Genomic DNA, 23,262 nt, shown 5'->3' with positions numbered 1-23,262 from the left:
ATCAGAAGAGGGTGAAGAAACATCCATCATCCTAATTGAGTCTCAAAGGTCTCATCTTACCTTTCCCTTGTTATCTCTGGGCATCTTACAATATTATAGCAATCATTCATCCCACGAGCACTTAAAAGTTTCCAAGTGACTCTGAATTTTATTCTTCATCTTTGCAGCAAGAGTAACACCTTGGTATGTCCTCAGATAGAGCATCTGTAGATTCATTCACCAACAAATATTTATTGAGTATCTGCTATGTGCCAGGAACCATATTCAACAATTGCGATAAAGCAATGAGCAAAAGGGGAAAAACCTCTGTCCTCATGGAACTTTCATTCTTGTTGGAGGAAACAGACAATAAAAACTGTTAATAATTAAGTATGTTGGATGGTGATAGGTGCTGTGGAGGGAAAGGAAGGAAGGAGGGAGGATAAGTAGTGACATGAAGAAGGAAAGGGGATTGTGATTTTAAATGACATGGTCAGGAAAGGCCTCAACAAAAAGGATGGTGTTAGAGCAAAGACCTGCAGTCAGGAAGGGAATGAACCCTACGGACATTAGGGGAAGAGCATTCCAGGCAGCGCCCTGAGGCAGTAAAGTACTTGGTCATGTTCTAAGTACAGTGTGGAAGCCAATGTGAGTGGAACAGCATGAGGAGAAAAGTAATAGAAGATGAGGTCAGAAAGGTAGCAGGAAGCCAGATCACAGAGGACCTTACATATCATTGAAAGACCTGAATTTTTCTGAGGGTTGTGGAAACCACGGGTGAGTACTGAGTATGAAAGTGACATCATGCAACTTGAGTTTTTGGAGATCGCTTTGTCAAAAGTGGATTAGAGAGGGCAAAAGTAGAAGCAGAGAAACCAACCAGGAGGCTGGAAAAATCCAGGAGACAGTGGCTTAGACCCAGACAGCAGCCACATAGTGGTAAGAAGCAGTCAGATTTACGTATATTTTGAAGATGTAGCCTCAAAATATGGTGACAGTTTTGATGTGGAGTGTAAGAGAAAAGGGAACAGTCAAGGATGATACCAAAATTTTAGGCCCTGGAAACTGAAAGAATAGAGTTACTTATTGAAAAAGGGAGAGCTGTGGAAACAGTGGGTTTTCAGGGGGGAGAATTAGGAATTCAGGTTTAATTTGAATTGATGAGTCATCAAAGTGGAACTGTCAAATGAGTAGTTGTATACATTAGTATGAGTCTTGAGAAGTTCAGGTCAGAAATTTGGGAGTTATCATATAGATGGTATTAAGCGCCATAGACTAGAAGAGATTACCAAGGCAATAAATGTAGATTAAAAAAAATAGGTCCAAGAATTAAACTTGGGAGTATGCCAATATTTAGAGGTCAAGAGCCATGTGGAGGAAACACAAAGGGTGAGAAAACCTCAGACAAATACCAACATGCATGAAGTCCTTATGCAAATTCCAGGAGAGTTATAAGTGAAAAGGTCCAAGAAAAAGGAAAGGACACATTATCAGCTTGGTGACACTGAGATATGCAAGATGATATGGGTCTATAACAGAGTCTCGTCCTGGACAATAACAGGTAAGAAGCATTAACCAGAACAGATTTGATCCCTACCACACAACAGTGACTTCAGAACACCATTAATTCCAGATAAAGCCACTTCCAACAATATTCAACTATCATATAGTTTTAATAATCACATAACATCCCATTAAATGAATATAAAATTATTTATTTATTTAAACAATTTTCTATTTCTGGACAGTTTGTGCTTTTACATCTCTTGGCTATTTTAAATAATTTTAAAAGAACATCCTTTCTAATCACTTCTTTGTAGATATTATTATTTCTTTAGAAGGAATATATTTCAATAAGTATAATTACTAGATTAAAGGTAGTATACATTTTTAAAAGACTTTTAACATATATTTCCAGATTGCCCTCCATAAAAGTTGTGCCAACTTACATTCCCACTAATGGGGCACAAGAGTCTTTCCAAACTCTTTCTGTTACTAGATTGTCTTTATTTTTAATTGGTAGATAATCACATCTCTTTCCTTCCCTTTGAATCTCTTTATCATCAAATTAGATTTTATTTTTGACATACTTATCGGTCTTTGTACTTTTTCATAACTTGCCCATATTGATTTATAAGATTTTTATAAATTAATGCTTTTATCTCTTTGTCTGCCATATATGCTGCCAATATTTCTTCCCAGTTTATCTTTTGTCTTTTTATTTGTTTAATAACATTTTTGGTAGCATGGACATTACTAATTTTATTTAGTTGAATGTAGTCAATTTTTCCTTTATGGTTTCAATTTTTATTTTTGGCATCATGGTTAGCACTTTCCCACACCCAAATGTGTATAACCATTGACCCAAATTTTGTACTAGACCACCATGATTGTGTTTTTTTCATTTTAGTCATTGCCTCATCTGAAATCCATTTTATTGTATGCCATGATATGGGATCTGCATTGATTTTTTTCCTAGGCTGGGTGGAGGTTCACTGGACAGATGTAAGAGCTGCAAATGGCCACTATTTACTATATATGCTCAAGGGCCTTCCACTCTCATAGGAAGGACGAATGACTTACTCTCTGGATGGGGCGTATTTATATCTGAATTCTGAGTGTGTGGCGCTACCTTTTGCCCTGCCTAGCATCTTGGATCCTGAACGGCTGTCTATGTTAAACATAAAATTTGGTTCCTCTTCCTTCTCGTGTAGGTACTATGTGCATCTGGTGGAAGGTGGTCTTGACAACTTTCCACCGCAGTAACTTCTTTATTCCTATAGCCTCAAGGCTATCAATCTGACAACACAGACTCAACACAAACCTGTTGAGCACTTACTACGTAGAAAGCTCTGTTCTACAATTAAGACGAAAAAGTTAAGCAAGATACAGTTCCATGAACATCGATGAAAAAATCTTCAACAAGGCCAGGCATGGTGGCTCACACCTGTAATCCTAGCACTCTGGGAGGCCAAAGCGGGAGGATCGTTTGAGCTCAGGAGTTCAAGACCAGGCTGAGCAAGAGCAAGACCCCATCTCTACTAAAAATAGAAAGAAATTAGCCAGATGACTAAAAATATATAGAAAAAGAAAATTAGCCGGGCATGGTGGTGCATGCCTGTAGTCCCAGCTACTCGAGAGGCTGAGGCAGAAGGGATTGCTTGAGCCCAGGAGTTTGAGGTTGCTGTGAGCTATGCTAATGCCACGGCACTCTAGCCCAGGCAAAAGAGCGAGACTCTGTCTCAAAAAAAAAAAATTCTTCAACAAAATACTAGTAAACTGGCCGGGTGCGGTGGCTCACACTTGTAATCCTAGCACTCTGGGAGGCTGAGGCGGGTGGATAGTTTGAGCTCAGGAGTTCGAGACCAGCCTGAGCAACAGTGAGACCCCGTCTCTACTAAAAATAGAAAGAAATTATATGGACAACTAAATATATATAGAAAAAATTAGCCGGGCATGGTGGTGCATGCTTGTAGTCCCAGCTACTCAGGAGGCTGAGGCAGTAGGATTGCTTGAGCCCAGGAGTTTGAGGTTGCTGTGAGCTAGGCTGACGCCATGGCACTCACTCTAGCCCGGGCAACAGAGCGAGACTCTGTCTCAAAAAAAAAAAAACAAAAACAAAAACAAAATACTAGTAAACTGAATTCAGTGGTATATTAAAAGGGTTATACATCATGACCAAGAGGGATTTATCCTTGAATGCAAAGACATTTCAACATATGAAAATCAATCAATGTAATATACCATATTAACAGAATGAAAGGAAAAAAACTACATGATCATCTCAATTGATGGAGAAAAAGGATATGACAAAATTCAATACCTTTTCATAATAAAAGGACTCAACAAAATAGGAATAGGAAGAAATTACCTCAATGTAACAAAAGCCATTATGAAAAGCCCACAGCTAATATCATACTCAATGATGAAAGGCTGAAAGTGTTTTCTTTAAGATCAAGAATAAGACAAGGCTGTTTACTTTTACCACTTCTATTCAACATAGTACTGGAAGTTCTAGCCAGAGCAATTAGGCAAGAAAAAGAAATAAAAGGCATCCAAATTGGAAAGGAAGAAGTAAAATTATCTCTGTTCATAGGTGATATGAACTTATATATAGAAAACCCTAAAGACTCCACACATACAAAAAAACAAAACCCTGTTAGAACTAATAAATAAATTCAGCAAAGTACAAAGTGAACACACAAAGATTAGTTGCATTTTTATACTAACAATGAACAATCTAAAAAGGAACTTACAAAAACAACTCCATTCACAATAGCATCAAAAAGTATAAAGTACTTCCGATTTAACTTAACCAAGGAAGTGAAAGACTTAAGACAATGAAAACTATAAAATTGATGAAAGAAATTAAAGAAGATATAAATAAACGAAAACATATCCCAAGTTCATGACCTGGAAGACTTGATATTCTTAAGATGTTGATACAACTCAAAGCAATCTATAGATTCAATGAAATCCCTATCAAAATCCCAATGATTTTTGGATGGTATCTATGTCTCTGAAAAAGAAACAGTTCAGCAGGCTGATAAATAAGATCTAAGAGTTGTCCAACTACATGAAGATGCCAGATGATTCCTAAGACCTATCTGCAATTTTAATGATGCAATAAAAGACCTATTGATTTGGAGGGAAAAAAATCCCAATGATGCTTTTTACAGAAATAGAAAAACCCATCCTAAAATTCTTATAGAATCTTAAGGGACCACAAATAGCTACAACAATCTTAAAAATGAAGAACAAAGCTGGAAGATTCACACTTCCTGGTTTTAAAACTTACTACAAAGTTACAGTAATCAAAACAGTGTGGTACTGGCACAAAGACAGATGTATAAACCAAGGAAATAGGATAGAGAGCCCAGAAATAAACCTTTGACTGTATGGTAAAATGATTTTTAACAAGGGTGCCAAAAACATTCAATGAAGAAAGAGGTCAGTCTTTTCAACAAATGGTACTGGGAAAACTGGATATCAACATGCAAAAAGGGAAGTTGGACCCTTACTTAACACCATATGCAAGAATTAACTAAAAATGGATCAAAAACCCAATGTACCACCTAAAAATTAAAACTCTTAGAACAAAACATAGGGCAAAAGCTTCACAACACAATCAATTTCTTAGCCCTAAGGGAACCATATTCTTTTAATTGGTTGGCCCATCTGTCCTGGAGATTTCTTGGAGGGGAATGGCACACTTCGACTGATCCAGGAATCGCATACCCATTGGTAGGCTGAGCGTTTAGGGAACCTCTGGCCTTAGCCACTGTCATAGGCCTTTAAGCTGACCCCGAGTGAGACTTAATAAATGCTAGCCTGTGAAGTCCACTTACCTTTTAGCAGAATCTGTGTGAGCAGCCTTCAGCTGATTCCACTGCTTCCCATTCTGGCTTCAGACTTTGGCCATGAGCTTTCAGAGTGTCCTCCCTACTCCACTTCTGATTAAATAGCTCCAGGGTGTCCTCCTGTTTTTTCCAGTCCCTGACCTTGCTTACCGTTGGTGACCCAAATCCCCATTCCAGACTAGGTACGATCATACTCCTGTTATCAGTCTAGCACACCTTAGGATGCCGCCTCATTCAAACCCCAAGAGCATCAAGCAAGAAAACCCACCCATCAAGTGTCCCTGCACTGGAAGCAGGGAGACGTGGTTGGGACCATCAGACCTGCTCACCCATCCTCTCCATGGACCCTTTCTGAAACTGTGTCCACCCTCTAAAGCCTCCTTTATGCTGGCCATGGAGAAGCAACTGATTGTCCCCACACCCATCACCCTGCCCCAACCTCAGTGACCTGGGTCAAGAATGAGAAGAGACAGCAGAATCTGAATAGTTACCTCCCCTGAGACTCTCAATGGCCCCGTGAAGTACTTAAACCTGCAATCACAGCACATGCACTTAAGAACTAAGAAAAGCTTCCACTTTTAAATGAAATGTCTTACTCCTCCAAAAAGAACAGTGCTTATTGAGATAAATGAAAAGAGGGTGGTTGTTTTAAATCAATATGACTAATGTTAAAAAACAGCTGGTAAGGAATACTAGGTAATCACATACACACAAGCTACCAGCTGGGAACATTACAGTGTTCTACCTACTGTAATTTAGTTCTCCCTCCCCACGTAGTCACTCAGAGTGGCAGCTGTGAACCTGGGCTTTGCACGTTAGGGACCATTAGGAAAAGCAGCATGATTCATCATCTTCTGCTTGTGTTATTTTAACTTAGTCATTTGGGGGCAGATCTTCTGAGATACTAACAATAGTCTGAGACTAGACTGATTTTTCCTCTTTAAATAACTTGTGGATTTTTTTAACTGTTGAAATTTCTACCATTTCAGGTAAAGATGCATAAAATCTCAGAGTGGGAAGGGAATGTGGAGGTCGTCTAGAACTATCTCTCATCCTTATCAAACTATCCTACATTGCTGGAATCTGTACAGACTCTCCTTGAGTTCTTCCAGTGATAGGAAGCTCACCACTCTAAGAAGGACCATTTTGATTTTTCAGATAGTTCTAATTTTTAGAGTATTTTTCTTTAATATACTCCTATATAATCAATCACTAGGTTTTTTTTATTTGCTTGACTACAGACTACCTCTTCAACTAGGGCAGATTTTATATTTGTTTTGTCTTCTCATTTCCAGGATAAGAATCTGCAGTTTCTCTAAATTTTCCTTTAGACTCCTCAGCATCCCAGATACTCTCCTTTGAATGAATCCCTCTCTCTTGGAAAATGGCATGAAAATTTAACGCAAGTCTCCACATGTGACCTGGGCAGGGCAGACTATAGTGGGACCCTTTGGGCACAATCCTTCTACAGGTGCAACTGGGCACAATGCCTCTACAGGTGCAACTTTGGTTTTCTTAGAAGCCATGTCACACTGTTGTTTCATCTGAGTTTGCAGTCACAGAGGCTCCTGGCATCCTTTTCAAACAGTCTGCTCTGCTTTCAGAGTGTCCCTGGTTCTATCACTCAAGGATTTGCTTTTTAACCCAAATTCACTATTTTATACATTTATAGCTACTTAAATTTATCTTGTAGGCTTTTTTGATACATGGCAGGTATCAAGACCATTTAATTATTATCTACTGTCCCTCCCAAATTCTCATTATCCAAAAATGTGAAGAGCGTTTTCAACAGCTTCATCTTTGATGATAATTCTGAGCATCCAAGGATAAAGCAGAGCAGTAGAGAAATCAACCCTTTAATCAATGATCTTTGAAGAAGTTTTAGAAACCAGCTGCCTAACTAGAGCCTTAATGGTAAAAACGTTCCCCTGACTATCAGAGAGTTGCATATCTTGATGGCAATCTCAAGATGCCTAACCCCTAATTACCCATAGAAATTTCTTTACAAGATAAAATGCTTTGGCCTACACAAAGGTACTTCGTATGAAGCAGTGCTTGAAACTCACCACTGCATTGAATGTAAGGATGCATGAGCAGATGGTTTACTACATGACATATGTCCTCTTTACGAGAACCCAACAGAAGCTTCTCTGCTCTTAGTGCTGTTTTTCTTTCTTATAGACACTTTTATTTATGATGTTTCCTTTTCGCTTTGACTGTTAGGAAACCCACAGCAAAATTTTTAAACTACCTCTAGGAAGTGTACAAGGTATGGAATAACAGAATATTATGATTCACATTTTATGGAACCACCGACACACTCAATAGTTTTGTCTTATTTTCCCTAAACTTGTTTTTTCTTCACCCTAATTTTCTCACTTTTCACCCCATCTTACTGAATTTTATGTATTTTTGAAGACACACAAAAAATATTTTTTAGAACAAAGACAAAAATAGGAGATAGATATATAATCCAGATCACATTTTTCTAAGTATTTTATCCACAAGGATATCATGAGTTAGATGTTTTGCTGCATCAAAACACACTATGTCTACAGCATTAATGTAATGCACAGGACTCACAATTATTTAAAAGGAAAAAGAAAAGAAAAAGGAAATGGCCTGGTCCAGTGAAACCACATCAGTTCCTGATAATCATGCTTTCTTTTCTAAATGCTTACAACTCATAAGTATACTTGCCATTTTAGAATTTTTCCAGGGATTAATATTAAGCTTGTTACTCTGTCATTTGGTGGGATGGAGGGTGGGGTACCTATTTTGTTCCTTCTTTAGAAACTTGGAATATTTGTTCATTCCAAGTGTTCTGGAATCCCTCCTACCCTTCATGTCTTATCAAAGATCACTGATAATAGCTGTGAGTTATTAACTGTCAGTTCTCTCAGTATTCTGAGACAATATTCTTAGAGCAGAGTGAAGAAAAGAAAAAAAACAATTAAAAGTTAGATCAGGCTGTGACAAAATATTATCAGGCAATGATAGATTATAAAGTTTTGTTAAGAAAAAGATACCCATACCTAGTTGCTTATATTTCTTTAAATTTGCTTTAATTGCAGCTGAAGCCATAGCAGTAACATGTATAGAGGAAGAGATGGATCCAGGAGGCTGGGGTGGGTTGCAGGGATCTCTCCTTTGATAAATTGCTCTAGCTGACTGTAGTGCTCAATTCCAGATGAGAAGTTTGAGCCATTGAATTTTTACATCTCGCTGTCCCAGCATCTAGGATAAAGAAAAAAAAAAAGTCTTCTAAAATTAAGATTAGCAAATAAGTAGTACATAATAGGATACATAATCTTCTGAGGAAGCAACTCATCATAAGAAAAAGCTTATAAATGTGTCGCTGATGAGAACAGTGTGGTTCTGAAGTCTTCATCAGACACCAGAGTATTTCCCAAATTCATTCAAGGTGACTAGAGTACATTTCTTGGAAGACTACAAAGCATTAGAGGTAAAGATCCAATTGTGTTGTTACTTACCTATTACAAGGTCACTTCTGATAACTGACAAAGGAATGAATTGGATAGCAAACATTTGTCAATTTTATCCAACAATATACAAGGAAGAGGGTGTTCCCATTATACATGAGCAACATTGATTCCTTATCTAGAACCATGCCTACAACCAAAGGGCAACTCATCCAGATAATTCTGCCTACCAGAAATAGCCCCTTATGGCACACAACATTTTATTCCATTTTTGTCCTTTCCTTCCTATTCCAGCTACTCATAATCATGTCTGCACCCAATCAGATCTACACGTGGTAAGACTTCAGGGGCTCCATCCTGTGCTTTCAGTCCCTAACCTCAGAACCTCGTAGCCGTCACCACCATTTATCTGGTAGCAGCTACCACTACAAAAGCAACAGTCCTCATATTGTTAGCACCTACTACATACCAGGAGGCACTGGGCTGAGCTGGTTTCCTAATTAATCTCCAACCTCATCACAGTCCTGCAAGTTCTAGTAATACTTGAATTTAAAGTTGTAGAAATAACAGGTCAAAGACCAGTAAGTGGCAGAACTAGAATTGAAAACCAGACATGTCCAACTGTTTCTAATATGTCACATTGCCGCTCTATTTACAAGCAGGGTGTCCGATTCTACCTCAGCACCCACTGTTGCCTTCCACGATCTTTTCTAAGTTAAGCACCTTCAACTTGCCATAATGTTATGTCTTGGATCAGTCAGAATGCTTTTACTATTGCTCTGCAGTTGCAAGTAGCAGTAACCCTAACTCAAACCTGCTTAACCACTGAAGGAGATTTATCTGCTTCATGTAACTAGAAATTCCAGAGGTAGAGAAGCATTAAACATGCTTTGCTCAGGCCTCCAGCCCTATTTCTCTGCTGTTCCGTTGGCTGTGCTGGACTCCATAAGTTGGCTTCATAAGACGGTTACAAACACTTTCATTGCTTTTGTGCAGGGAAAAGAAAGTTCTACTTCAGAGAACCATCTAACAAAAGTACTAAGGTTCACTCTGATGAACACCCTAAACAAGTCACAATGGCCAGGGTTGATGATGTGTTGTGGCTGTCTTGGGTCTATGTTCTCCATCTCTGGAACAATTCGTGAGCAAAACATTCTAGCAAGAAGGGTAAGAGTACCTGGTTTGATTAGACCAGTGGCTTTTAGCTGGAACTGCAAATTAGCATCACCTGGTGATCTGTATATACACTACCAATTCTCAGGCCACACCCCAGATCAATTAATTTCTAGGGGTGTTGTCCCAGTGTCTATAATTTTATTAAACTCCCCAAGTAGGTGAAATGTCCATTAGGGTTAGAAACACTGACTTACACTTATCAGATCTCACTCCTGGAGTTAGAAGTGAGATCAATGCCACCCACAATACACTTTACTCCTCCAGGGTGAAGCAGAATGGATGGGATGAACGAGGGAGGGGTAGTCTCCATGCTTTCTGTAGTATTTACCATGTTTTATTGTAGCTGCTTGTTTTACAATTGCGCCTCTTCCCCTCTAGATCATAAACTCCATAAAGATATAAACTGTGTCCCTATTACTCACTATTGCACCTAGCAAGTACCTGCATCCATTGAAACTTTTTGATGAATGAATGAAACTCAGGCTCTATAGGGACAGCCTTCCAAACAAGCCCTATCCTTCTTTAAAAGAGACAGACTTCTACAGATTAATCTCTCGGTGTTCATTGTCACTCCCGGCTCAAACTCTCAGGGACTCTCCTCTACCTGAATCATAAACTTCATCTCCTTTACCATGTGTTGAAGGTCCTCTGCAGTTTATCTTTTATCTACCTCTCCAGGCTCATCTCTGAGGATTACCTGCACTTAGAAGACCTCATTTTCACTGAATTCCTCTCTAATGCATCCTACCTACAAGAGGCTCACTTTTATTTTATTTTTTGCCAACATCAAGAATGGCTATAAAATAACCCAATTTTCATTCAAAAATTGAACTAATGCTCTATGCAAAATGTTTTGGATAGCATGAAGGATAAAAAATAACAATTAACACTTTTGCAGCTCCTGCAGGTCCTTAGCATGTTATGCATTACACATTAACCCATTTAATCATTCTAATAACCTTAGGAGATGAGTATAATTGTTATCCCTAGTTTCTCAGATGGGAAACTGAGGCACAGGGAGACTATGTGACTTATCCAAAGCCACACAGCCAGTAAATGGCAGATCCAGGATTTAAGTCCAAATTGTCTGACGCCAGAATCCAGGCACTTAACCACTATAACCTTGACGGCATTAAGAGAGCAGATGAGCTGTTGTGACAACTGAGGTTGAACTAAGACAATGGCAGTGGAAATAAGGAGAAACAGTCATCCATGTCTTCACAGAGAGGTATTATAATTGCAAAGGAAAGGTGAGCAGTGAAACCTCAACAATATCATGGGTTACAGCTGTTTAATGAAAATGAACCCAAACTGCCATATTATAGGACAAGAGAGAAATCTTGGCAGAGTATAGGTACTCTTAATAGAGGAGCTCTTATACAAAGATATTTTTATGATCGGAAGATTAATAATATCTAGGGGGCTACCCAGAAAGGGCTTGAATGTGAGGGTGCCCAGAGGTCAAAGCCATGCAAGAATCTGAGGACTGTAGTCCCACATCCATTGTCTATACCTGAGTCAGGCTGTCTCAAAAAATGAAAAATTCAAAAACAGAATCAAGGTCTCAGAGGCTCAGCCCATGTGGCATGCGTCCTCTTGAGAAAGGCCCCTGGATTTCAGAAGTCTAGAAATGTGTGTAGAGAAATAAGGCAAAACACAGCAGGTGATGCCAGCTGGAACCTTCTCTGTTTTATTCATGGCTCATTGGCAGACGGCTGGTTCCCAGGAGGTGGCTGAATCTCACAAGGTTCAGATGTTAGAGGAAACAAATAACTAATTGTGCTGAACCTCAGCTTGGATTCATTCTGGGGTGTGGACAAGCGTTTGTGTCTCCAGAGATTGCAGTGAAGTGGAAAACATCTATTAGCCAGCTTGGTGATCTGAATTGAACAGAATAATTGAATTGTGGCCAAATCTGTGGGTGACTAGATGTCCTGTGTGAGCCAGGATGCTCCTGAGAAATTGTGGTAATTGTCAACTGTGGTCTACACTGGAAAGATAAGGCATGTCCACGTTTTCCCCTGGAAACACATTATGCATCTGTCTGAACTAAGTTTGGTTAAATTCTTGTAGGACCTATGTGTATTTTCATGTTCTATATTATTTTGCCCAGATAAGTAACAATTGTACTACCTGCTGTGTCAAAGAACACTTCCCTTTTATGTTTTAAAACTAGCTATTGCGTCAAGCCCTGCCCCTGTGTTCTAGTTCAATTCAGAGGCCAGAAACAGAATGGTTTCCAAGTGCTATCTGCAAGATCTTATGCTCAGAGTTGGACAGCTGAAGGCAGAAGAATGAAAAGGCTGGTCCTTGCCTTCAAGTAGCTCTCAAATCATTGGGGATACATACACACTTTACATAATAGAAATCTATAACCATGATGTAATGAAAATGACAAAAGATCTCCAAGGATGATTTAATTCATTAGATTGTGGGGAGGCTTCCTAGATAGAGGAGGCAATTCTCAGCTTGACCTTGAAAGTGGAGTAAGATTTCAACAGGAAGAGAAAAGCGTAGTTTGAACCGTCCAAGATTCCTTTAGAAATAAGGTGTGATATGAATTAAAAAATAAAATAAGCATTCAATAAGTTGTAGTAATTATAGGGAGTCCATATAAAGACATCCAGGAGTTAGTGAGGGGGACTGTAAGTACAGACATGGAAGCCACATGCCTACAGAGATGAGCAAAGCCACGGGGTAGATATGACATGAGGGGAGTAGAGAGTCAGGAGAGAAATTTGCTCCAGGAGCCTTGGGGAATACCAGAATCTAAGGTAGAGACAAAAGTGGAGCCAGTAACATGGGCTAAGTGGTCAACTTGTCAACATATGAACAGAGAAGGGCTTCTGAAAACTATATCATGTAGGATCAAGACTGAGAAGAGGCCATAGGATTTGACTTTTAGAAACCTTTGTCAGTCTTCATAATAGTGGTTTCAGTGGACTAGTGAGTTTGGAAGCCTAATTGAAATTGGTTAAGAAATGAAAGGGAGATGTGGGGGTATTGAGAGCTCTTCTTTTTCAATAGGTAGGATGAAGAGATAATGACATCTTCAATAGAAAACTGGATGAAGAAAAGGATTTTCCTCATAGCAACGGTTAGACACTATGGAAATTAGTTAAATCAAGTGATTTCTCACCCTTTGGGGGTTTACAGTCCAAGAGAGAATTACAACAGAGAATGCCAAGATAGGTGAGTTACACAAATGCGTATGTTATTCATGGACGTTATGTGTGAGTTATGGGTTTATGGTCTGAGTAGGTATAGGGGTTTTTTGTTTGTTTGCTTGTTTTCTTTGCCTGGCTCTTCTTAGGAAGAGCATACCTCTTCATTTGGTGTTTGGTGAACTACATCTATTCTAATAACATGGTTTCAGCAGGGACTGCCAATCTTAGTGCTCATACCTACTACATGCACACATACATGCAATTACTGGACAAGGTGATGGGCCTGTACCCAAACTAAGCCCAGCAGAGTCCTCACTAGGATTTTTCAAACAGGAGATAAAGGAAGAGATGGAGTGTCATTCAAAGGCAAAGTTGGAACATGAACCTGGAAGCTGCTAGTAGCTATGTTCTGAGCCTAATGGAAAAAATCAAGGGTCAGAGAATAAATCCAACACAGAATGAGAAGCAAAGACAGTAGATAAAGAGAAAGAAAGTGGCCCACACATATCTGAGTCCCAGATTCTAGGGGTCCCTAAGGCCCACCTATGTCCCTGCCCATTTTACAGTTTCATGAGCCTTGCATTAAATTTCTCTTCTCTTCTAAACTAGATGGGCTCCTATCATGTGCGATCAAAAGAGTATTGACTATTTTAGGATTGGTAAAGAGTGAAGAAGAATTTTTAGAAGTCACACTTTGAGATTTCCAACTGATGGAAATAATTTCAAGATTTTATTTTTAGTTGACAATTGTACAGTGAGTTGGAGTTGAGACAACATAGTAGCGAGAGAATATGTCTTGGTAGAAAACACAGAGATAATATTAAGTATTTAACTCTCACTAGAAGGCACTCAGTAAATGTTTGAGCAGCAGACTAGAGTGGGTTTCTGTACCTGGACTTTGGAGCCAGACTGCCTGGGATAGAAGCCTGGCTCTACCACCTACCAGCTGTGGGATCTCTGGCAGATTTTCTTTTTTGTTGTGGTAAAATACACATATCATAAAAATTACCATTTTAAATTACTCTATTATCCATTTTATTTATCCATTCATCAGCTGATAGATATTTAGATTATTTCTACATTTTGGCTGTGGTGAATAGTGTTGCTATTAAGAATTATGTACAAGTTTCTGTGTGAACATCTGTTTTCAAATCTTTGGTGTATATACATTGGAGCAGAATTGCTTTGTGATATAGTAAATGTACGTTTAACTTCTAGAGAAGCCACCAATATGTTTTCCACGATGGCTGCACCATTTTATAATCCCATCAGCAATGTAAAAGGATTCCAATTTGTCTATCTATATCCTTGCCAACACTTGTTATTTTCTGGTTTCTTGGTTGTTATTGCTGTTATTATTTTGTTGTTGTTTTTTATAGCTATCCTGGTGGGTGTGTAGTGGTAATTCATGTGGGTTTTTTGATTTGCATTTCCCTAATGATTAATGAGTTGAGCACCTTTCCTTGTGCTTGTTGGCCATTTGTATATCTTCTCCTGAGAAATATTTATTCAAGTCCTTTGTCTATTTTTAATTAGGTTATTGTCTTGTTGAAGTATAAGTATTCTTTATATATTTTTGATTCTAGACTCTTATCAGATATATAATTTGAAAATATTTTCTCCCATGCTGTGGGTTGTCTTTTCTTTCTTGATAGTATCCTTTGATGAACATTTTAAATTTTCATTTTGGGTAGTATAGACATTTTAACAATGTTGATTCTTCCAATCCACGAGCATGGTATGGTTTTCCACCTATTTACGTGTTCTGCAATTTCCTTCCTTAGTGTTTCATTGGTTTGCCAGACTTCAAACTATACTACAAGGCTGTGGTTCTTAAAACTGCCTGGTACTGGCACAAGGGCAGGGACACAGACCAGTGGAACAGAACAGAAAATCCAAATATAAAACCATCCTCATATAGCCATCTAATCTTTGACAAAACAGACAAAAACATACTCTGGGGACAAGAATCCCTATTCAATAAATGGTGCTGGGAAAACTGGATAGCCACATGTAGAAGACTGAAACAGGACCCACAGATTTCACCTCTCACAAAAATCAAATCATGGTGGATAACAGATTTAAACCTTAAATGGGAAACGATTAGAATTCTAGAAGAAAATGTAGGAAAGACTCTTACAGACATTGGTCTAGGCAAAGAATTTATGAAGAAAACCCCTAAGGCAATCACAGCAACAACAAAAGTAAACGAATGGGACCTGATTAAATTAAAAAGCTTCTGCACAGCCAAAGAAACAGTCATGAAAATAAACAGACAGCCTACAGAAAGGGGAAAAAATTTCGCAAACTACACATCAGATAAAAGACTGATAACAAGAATCTATTTAGAACTCAGGAAAATCAGCAAGAAAAAATCAAACAATCCTATCAAAAAGTGGGCAAATGACATGAATAGAAATTTTTCAAAAGAAGATATAAGAATGGCTAAGAAACATATGAAAAAATGCTCAACATCTCTAATCATCAGGGAAATGCAAATCAAAACCACAATGAGATACCACTTGACTCCGGTGAGAATGGCCTTTATCAAAAAATCCCAAAACAACACATGTTGGCGTGGATGCGGAGAGACAGGAACACTACACTGCTGGTGGGAATGCAAACTAGTGCAACCCCTGTGCAAAGCATTATGGAGATACCTTAAACAGATTCAAGTAGATCTACCATTCGATCCAGCAATCCCATTATTGGGCATATACCCAGAAGAACAAAAGTCATTCTATAACAAAGACACCTGTACCCGAATCTTTATAGCAGCACAATTCACAATTGCAAAGATGTGGAAACAACCCAAGTGCCCATCAATCCACGAATGGATTAGTAAACTGTGGTATATGTATACCATGGAGTATTACTCAGCTATAAGAAATAATGATGATACGACATCTCTTTGGTTCTCCTGGAGAGAGTTGGAACCCATTATATTAAGTGAAGTATCCAAAGAATGGAAAAACAAGCATGACATGTACTCACGAGAAAATTGGTTTCCCTGATCATCACCTAAATGCACATCGGGGAAGGAAACCAACTGGATATCAGACTGAGACGGGGGGTGGAGGGAGGGGATGGATGCATGCCTGCATGATGAGTGCGTTGCGCACCATCTGGGGAATGGTCATGCTTGAAGGTGCTAACTCGGGGAGGTGGGGGGGGGAGGTATGACTGCACGGTGTATGCCAGGCGCACTGTCTCGAGAGTGGACGCGCCTGGGGCTCTGACTCAGGGGGATGGGCGGGACACGGACAATGTATGTAACCTGAGGTTTTGTACCCCCACGAAGAGCTGAAATAAAAAAAAAAAAAAGTTTGAAGACTCTGTCCATTTTTTATAAAGTTAAATATAAACCACAGGTGCATACATTGTCAAAATACCTCAAATTATACCTAATATTTTATTACATGTATAAATTGCAATTGTGCCTCAAATTATACTTATATTTTATTGTACGTGCAGTATACCTCAATACAAAGTTTTTTTCAAGTAATACTTAGCTAAATCTTTCTACCCAAAAAGGCCTGAGTTTAGAAAATTTAGAAACATTGTTTTAAGCAGTTTGCTGTCTAAACTTATACTCTTAATTTCATGTTTGCCACAGGAATTATTTAGGAGAATGGTTTTTTTAAAATTCTCAAATGGTTGAATTTTTGTTATTTAAATACAATTGTTAATTTCTAGTTTTAATGTATAGTAGTCAAGAATGAAATTTGTATAATTTCTGCCATTGGTATCTACAAAGATTTTTCTTTTGGAGGTAATTTGCAAAGGTTCAATTAACAGTTAAAGAAAAAAATGTGACCTTTATGTCCAAATAGAGATAAAAGATATAAAGAATAGAAAATATAAAAGAGTAGAAATGAAAATAAAAAAGATTGGTTTTTATTTGAAGCATAATCTGTCAATAATTAATTTTTCTTTGTATATATATTTTTAATTTATTCAGGATATTATGGGGGTACAAACATTTTGGTTACATGTAATGTGCTTGCCCCGCCCAAGTCAGGGCTACAAGCATGTCCCTCCCCCATATAGTGTGTTCCATTTTTCCCTACATATCTCAAAGGAATGTTACTTGGTCTACTTGAAAATATTTTCATTTGGAATTGTATCCTTATTAAAATAAAATGATTCTTTTTCGTTTTAAACTCCTTGTACCACATTGCTTTAGGTATATTTCCTACAAATAGAACTTAGTTAAATTTCACAAGTTTTTTTAAAAAATAATATGAGAATTTGTGTCTTTTAACATGCAGTTTATCTCAATCATTTACAATTACAACTGCCATATCAAATCTTTTTTTCTTTCATTTTGTTTTCTGTTTGTATGTTTTCTTACTATTCTTGTTTTGTAGCTTTTTTTTTAGATGGACTAGTTCTTCTTTATGGTAGCTATTTATATTTTGATTTTTAAAGAAGATTTTCTCCAGATAAAGGATTTTATGATTAAAATATTTTTATTAACACAGATTTGGACATATCCCTATTTTAATCGGTTTTAGACCTAAGGACAATGCTTTTCTAGCACAATTTCTCCCTTCTTACGCTTTTCCTTCAAGTAATTGTATTCAAGGAGGATACATAGCACTGAATCCTTGTATATTTGAAATGTCTTTTTGTTATTCCACAAGTTAAAGATGACTAGGCTGGGTATAAAAGCAGTAAGTTACAACTTTGGTTCTGAAAACTATGTATATAGTACTTCATTTTCTTCTAAATTTGAGCTTTCAGAGTTAAAGCCAGAGAATAGCCAGATTTTTGTTATATTTTTAGGTGGTCTGTTTCTTCTGCTTAGATCCTTATGCAAGTTTTTTCTTATCATTATGAATTAAAATCGTTGCCAGGATACATCATTGTGTGTGCCTTTGTTCATTGATTTGTCTGGAACACAATGATTTTTTTCAATCTGGGTCTTAATTCTGCTCATGAATCATTGCTTCTGCTCTTTAATCATTGCTTTCATTCCATTTAAGTATTTTCTTCAGGAATACTAATTATCCATATATTTACTCTTTGCCCTTTAATATTGATATCTTTTGTATTCTATGGAGGAGGCAAAATAGTTCCCTAAAATCCTCTAGTTTCTAGATCCTCCACTAAATCATTTCAGAGTTGTGCTCTCCCTCTGTGTTTTCTAGATACTCTCTTCCCCTGCAATAAAATCTTTTTCATAGACTCCATGTGGCTTTTCTCCCTCCTTATTTAACTTGAAACAATTTGAAATCTATTGAAATTTGGTATTTATCAAGAAAAGAGAGCTGAAGTACCCTTGGCTATACTCTATCTATTAGATGTGCACAGCATCTGGTCCAAAGCCCAGTTTTCTACACGACTTCATCTAATGCACCTCTCTTCTGCTGAGGTTCCATCTTGTTCCATGAACACTGTCTGATTTCCTGAGACTGTGCACCTGCAGTGTACATAAAAATCTGTGACTCCCAGCATGCTGTTACCAGGGTTTGTCATTGTTGTTTTGTTGTTGTTGCTATTGTTATTGTTATTGTTGAGGTGGTGGTGGTGGTGGTGATAGGGGTGTTTTGGTTTCCAACTCAATCTATAAGAGCTTTACCTGCAAGATATTGTCTTCTGAAAATGCAACATGCCTCCACAAGTCCCCACACTTATGGCCAAAATTGACCAATCATCATCCAAGTTGTTTTCTGAAAATTTTAATTTCTCTGGATATAAAATTATATGACAACACTCCTAACCTCACAAATCAACCCATATAGGTAAAAGCCCACATGCCTAGTTTCTTATCAGTGCCTAGCCCGAATCTCTTAGCCTGAATATGGACAGAAAATGGAGAGGACCTAGTCCCTTCCATCCTCATTTCAAAGGGTTTCTGCATCATGTAGTAAAGTTGGCTGGTGTGCCATAGAAAGAGACCTAGGTAGGTTTGTCTCAATCTTGCTTTTTATAATTACTATAGATTCTTACCCAATTTTGAAATTATGCTGGCCATGGCTTTTATTTTTGTGTTTCAATTGTTATCTTTTGTTCTTTGCCTTTATAGGCATTTTAGTAGGAGAGTTGAGAAAGACTTCATGGGGGGCTGCTAGCCAGGCTCCATTTTTAGCTGGAACTCCTATAGCTTCTTCATGAATAATTAAAACATGTCTGGGGAGGGAATTGCGCTACTAGATCAATGCTAGAGATTATTCCCTAAAGAAGAGAGCTATTTGGGCATTTCAATGTAAAAAGAGAGAAAATATTGCTTTTTGGGAGAAAAATAAAATTCCTAGCAACTAAGATTCCTAATAGAAATGATGACAAAGGATGGTATTCCTAAAATAAAAGGCTTATGCAGAGAGCTCAAGTTGCTCTCCACCCAAGCAGAATTAAGAGTACCATTCCACAGATTTGGGATTAATGTCACCACATCAAGTCCCAGCTATAATGCAGGCAATAATGTTTTGTAAAAAAGAACACCATGTGGTGGCCTTGCTAATCTTCTGGACGAGAATCAGTTGGAAGTTGGCAACACATATTGACATGCCTTGGACTAAAAGGAGTTCTTACCATGACACTGCGGTTTTTAGGGCTACTCAGAATTAATATGAGATATATGGTCAAATATAGTGTGGAATATGGGCAACTATAAACTGGTTGACTACTAAGCACTTAAGTCAAATGAAATTTCCAAACGTTGGAACAGTTCAAACAAAAGCCTAGAGGTAATTGGAGACCACAGTAGTTATGTTGATTTGGATGGAGAATAGGAAAAATGCTGCTAGATGAGGGTCCATTTAAGGTTGAATTTTGCCATAATTTTTGAAAAGGATTTAGGTCCAAGTTCTTTAGTTAAAAAATCGAAATGGAGAAATGGGTAGAGATATCATTCTGGGAGCTGAAACTGCTTCCACCAGGAATAAAGTGTTCCTCCATGAGAAATATGAGCTCTCCGTGTTTAGTGCCCTAAATAAAGGAGGTCCAATCATCTTTCTCAGGTCAATGTTAATATCTCCAACCTTCCAAGAATCAAACAGCTCCAAGTTCTTCACCAGCCAAATTAGCAGAAATTTAACAAGAAAGACCCTGCCTTCAACATGCTAAAGAAAGGCCAAAACTATAGCCTGATTTAACCTAATTTCCCAAGTAAGAAGAATCATAAAGCAGGATAGGAACAGGGATACAGAAAAGGGATGGGTACTGAGCAGCTAAGACTGGGATAGGATCAGGAGGTGGGCAAAATATTTTTAAAAGCAAAACCTCAGTACTCTGGCAACACATGACAGGGAAGCATCTTGTTTGAACTGGTCTGCCCTGCCCTTTCAATAGGAGGGGCCCTCCTAATCCTTGGATAAATTTATTTTAGAACTGAAAGAGAATTTAGAGATTATCTAATCCAGCCCCTCACTTGAGGACACTTAGGCCCTGAGAGATTAAAAGGTTTCCAAGGCTCACATGGTAAGTTAGCTGCAGAAGTGGAATTATAACCCAAAATCTCCTGATGCTCATTGTGATGTTCTCTCCACTATACCGATCTCCTTCTTCCTCCTTTTGTGGAAATTCTAAAGGAAGAGGCATGATATAGTGGAAAAAGAACTACATCGATGTTAAGTTTCGAGTTCTAGTCTCCCCCTTCCTCGTTTGAGCGACAGAATCCTAGAAGCCAAGACTTCATTTAGTTCAGCCTGCTACCCTAGATAAGAGACCCCTACATAACAGCAATGAACAGCTAGGTGGGTGCCAGGCTTTCATGAACCCCTCTCAGGTACAGATATCTCACTACCTCAGAGGAGCTGATATGACTTGAAGGCAGCTCTTCTTGATGACCTGAAATCGGCCTCCCTGAAATTTCTATTCTGACCTCCAAGAAGGAGCCTTCATCTCTTCCATATCATGGCCCTGTTCATTTAGTTCCATAAACATTCACTCAAAGCCCATACCTGCTAGGGTCCACTCTACATTTTGGAGCTATAAACTTGACATTGCAGAACACAGAATCTAGTCAGGAAGATGATCCTTAATCCCTATTAAATACAATAATACATGCATACAATTGCCAGGCATATATAAATACTCCATAAATGTTAAACATTATTCTTATTAACTATTTTATATCTCTTTCATCATCTTGTGTCCAACCTAAATCTCCACTTCCTTTAAGCATGCAACATAGAATGTGGCCTCTACATCAGGGTTTGGCAAACTTTTTCTTAAAGGGCCCAGACGATAAATACTTTAGGTTGTGCAAGCCATACAGTGTCTGTCACAACTACTCAACTCTGCATATCTAGCATGAAAGTGTCTGCAGAGAATATGTAAGTGAAAGGGTGTGCCTGTGTTCCAATAAAACTCTATTTATAAAAACAGGCGTTGGTTGGACCCATGGGCTGTAGTATGCCAACCTCTGCTCTAGATGCTTCACTATCTTCACCACCCTCCTTCAGTTCATCAATGGCCTTTTAAAATGTGTCATCATAAGCTAAACACTTTGCTCTAAGATGGGAGGCCCAGCATAAAGTACAATAGGATTATAAATACCATTAATAAGCTATTCTAAGCCTAATACCATGAATAAGTACTCTACCATAAATACCATGAATAGATACTCTAAGGCTAATACTATGAATAGGATACTATAAGGCTCAAGATGGTTATATTTTTAAGTAAGAAGAGTACTTACACTAATTTGTTTTTAGTTTAAAATGTGCTTTCAGAAATACTATCTCATTTAATTTTATTTACTATATCCCATCATTGGTTTATATTAATTTTGAGGTCACCTAGAGATCCTGATTCCTGAGAGTAAGGATGAGGTACCTTATTAAAATGAGGATGATAAATAAAGATCAGCAGTTTAGAACAATGAGAAATCTCCAACTCCCTTTCTCCTAATCAGCTTTAAAAATTCAGAGAGGGAGACTTAAATCTGCTACCCTCCACTAGGGCAAGAGATTAAATGATTCCACTCTAGGAAAATACACAGGCCTTACAAAAAAAAAATACTGTCATTTAAGATCCCCAACTAATGAGCTGGGTGGACAGTGAAGTCCACCTCATTGGTTGTCAAACTCTGCCATGAATACATAGCTTTCAATCAGCTTTTTAGTGCCTCATTTTTAAACAGGAACAGGCAGCCAAGGATCACCAGGAATTTCAGAAAAACTTCCAATATTTAAAACAGAGACCAACATAAACACACAAAAAAGGAAGAGGAAGAAGCCCAAAGAACTAGAAACAGCACAAGAAATTTAAAAAGAAATCCTCCCTCCCTCAAAAAACTATAACTAGTATCTTCAGAGAGATTTTTCTAAAAACCTATTAGACTCATTAAACAAGAATACGATGCCATGGGGTGTGGGGGGGAGGAATATTTAGATATTCAGAGATTACGAAAAATCTTAGTATTTAAAAATATGATAAAAGAAAAAAGTAAATAGAAAAGCTAGAAGACAAAGTTGAAACAGTCACCAAGAAAACAGAGAAAAAATATAAAGTGAGAGTATCAATACAGAAGATCTAACATTTAGCTAATAGAAATTCCAAAATGAAAGAACAGAAAAAAACAGAAGAGAAGACATTATCAAAGAAATAATGCAGACAAATTTTCCAGAACTGAAGGAAATTAGATTTCAGGTTAAAATGACCCATAAGAGCTCAGCACAACACACCCAGCACCTTGACAAGTTATAGCCCAAGTGTTAGAAGTTACTCATACAACTAAACTTTACTGACTTGGGCCAGGCACTGGTGCTCCAGCAGCAAACAGGAAAGACAAAATCCCTGACTTTCAGAAGTTCAAAGTCTAGTGGTGGGTCAAGCCTCTTCATTTATGTATCCCCCAGAAGGCTCTCTTCACTGAAAGACACATTTTCCCCAGACTAAGTGTTTGACTCTTAGTAAATTATAAGTCTGGTCTAGATGATTATCCTGCCCCAACATGACTGACAGATTCACTCCTAACTCTGGGTGGCTGAGAAAAATTTTTCTCCTCAAGGAGGGTCCTCTCCCCCCAGCACTCTGAAAAAGGTTGTGTATAAATATTTATGCTTTCTGCAATCCACCTTGATAACCGACCATCCCACAGACTTAGCATAATAGTAGAAACCATGATGAAAACAACAACAAACGTGATATACACTGACTTCTCAAATCCTTTTTTTTTCTTTTTTT

The 23,262-nt window shown here is 38.0% G+C and overlaps 1 long non-coding RNA gene across 1 annotated transcript in view; it reads right to left on the bottom strand.

Moving 5' to 3' along the window:
- LOC123645817 overlaps positions 1–8,572 on the bottom strand; it is a 147,681-nt gene extending 139,109 nt beyond the window's left edge. Inside the window, exon 1 of the long non-coding RNA XR_006737714.1 lies at positions 8,375–8,572. This is a non-coding gene — a long non-coding RNA (uncharacterized LOC123645817). The remainder of the gene's footprint in view (positions 1–8,374) is intronic.
- Positions 8,573–23,262: the final 14,690 nt, after the last annotated feature.

Source organism: Lemur catta, chromosome 10 (assembly GCF_020740605.2).
Source record: "Lemur catta isolate mLemCat1 chromosome 10, mLemCat1.pri, whole genome shotgun sequence".
Lineage (NCBI taxonomy): Eukaryota > Metazoa > Chordata > Mammalia > Primates > Lemuridae > Lemur > Lemur catta.
This window is presented reverse-complemented; position numbering and strand designations above follow the sequence as displayed.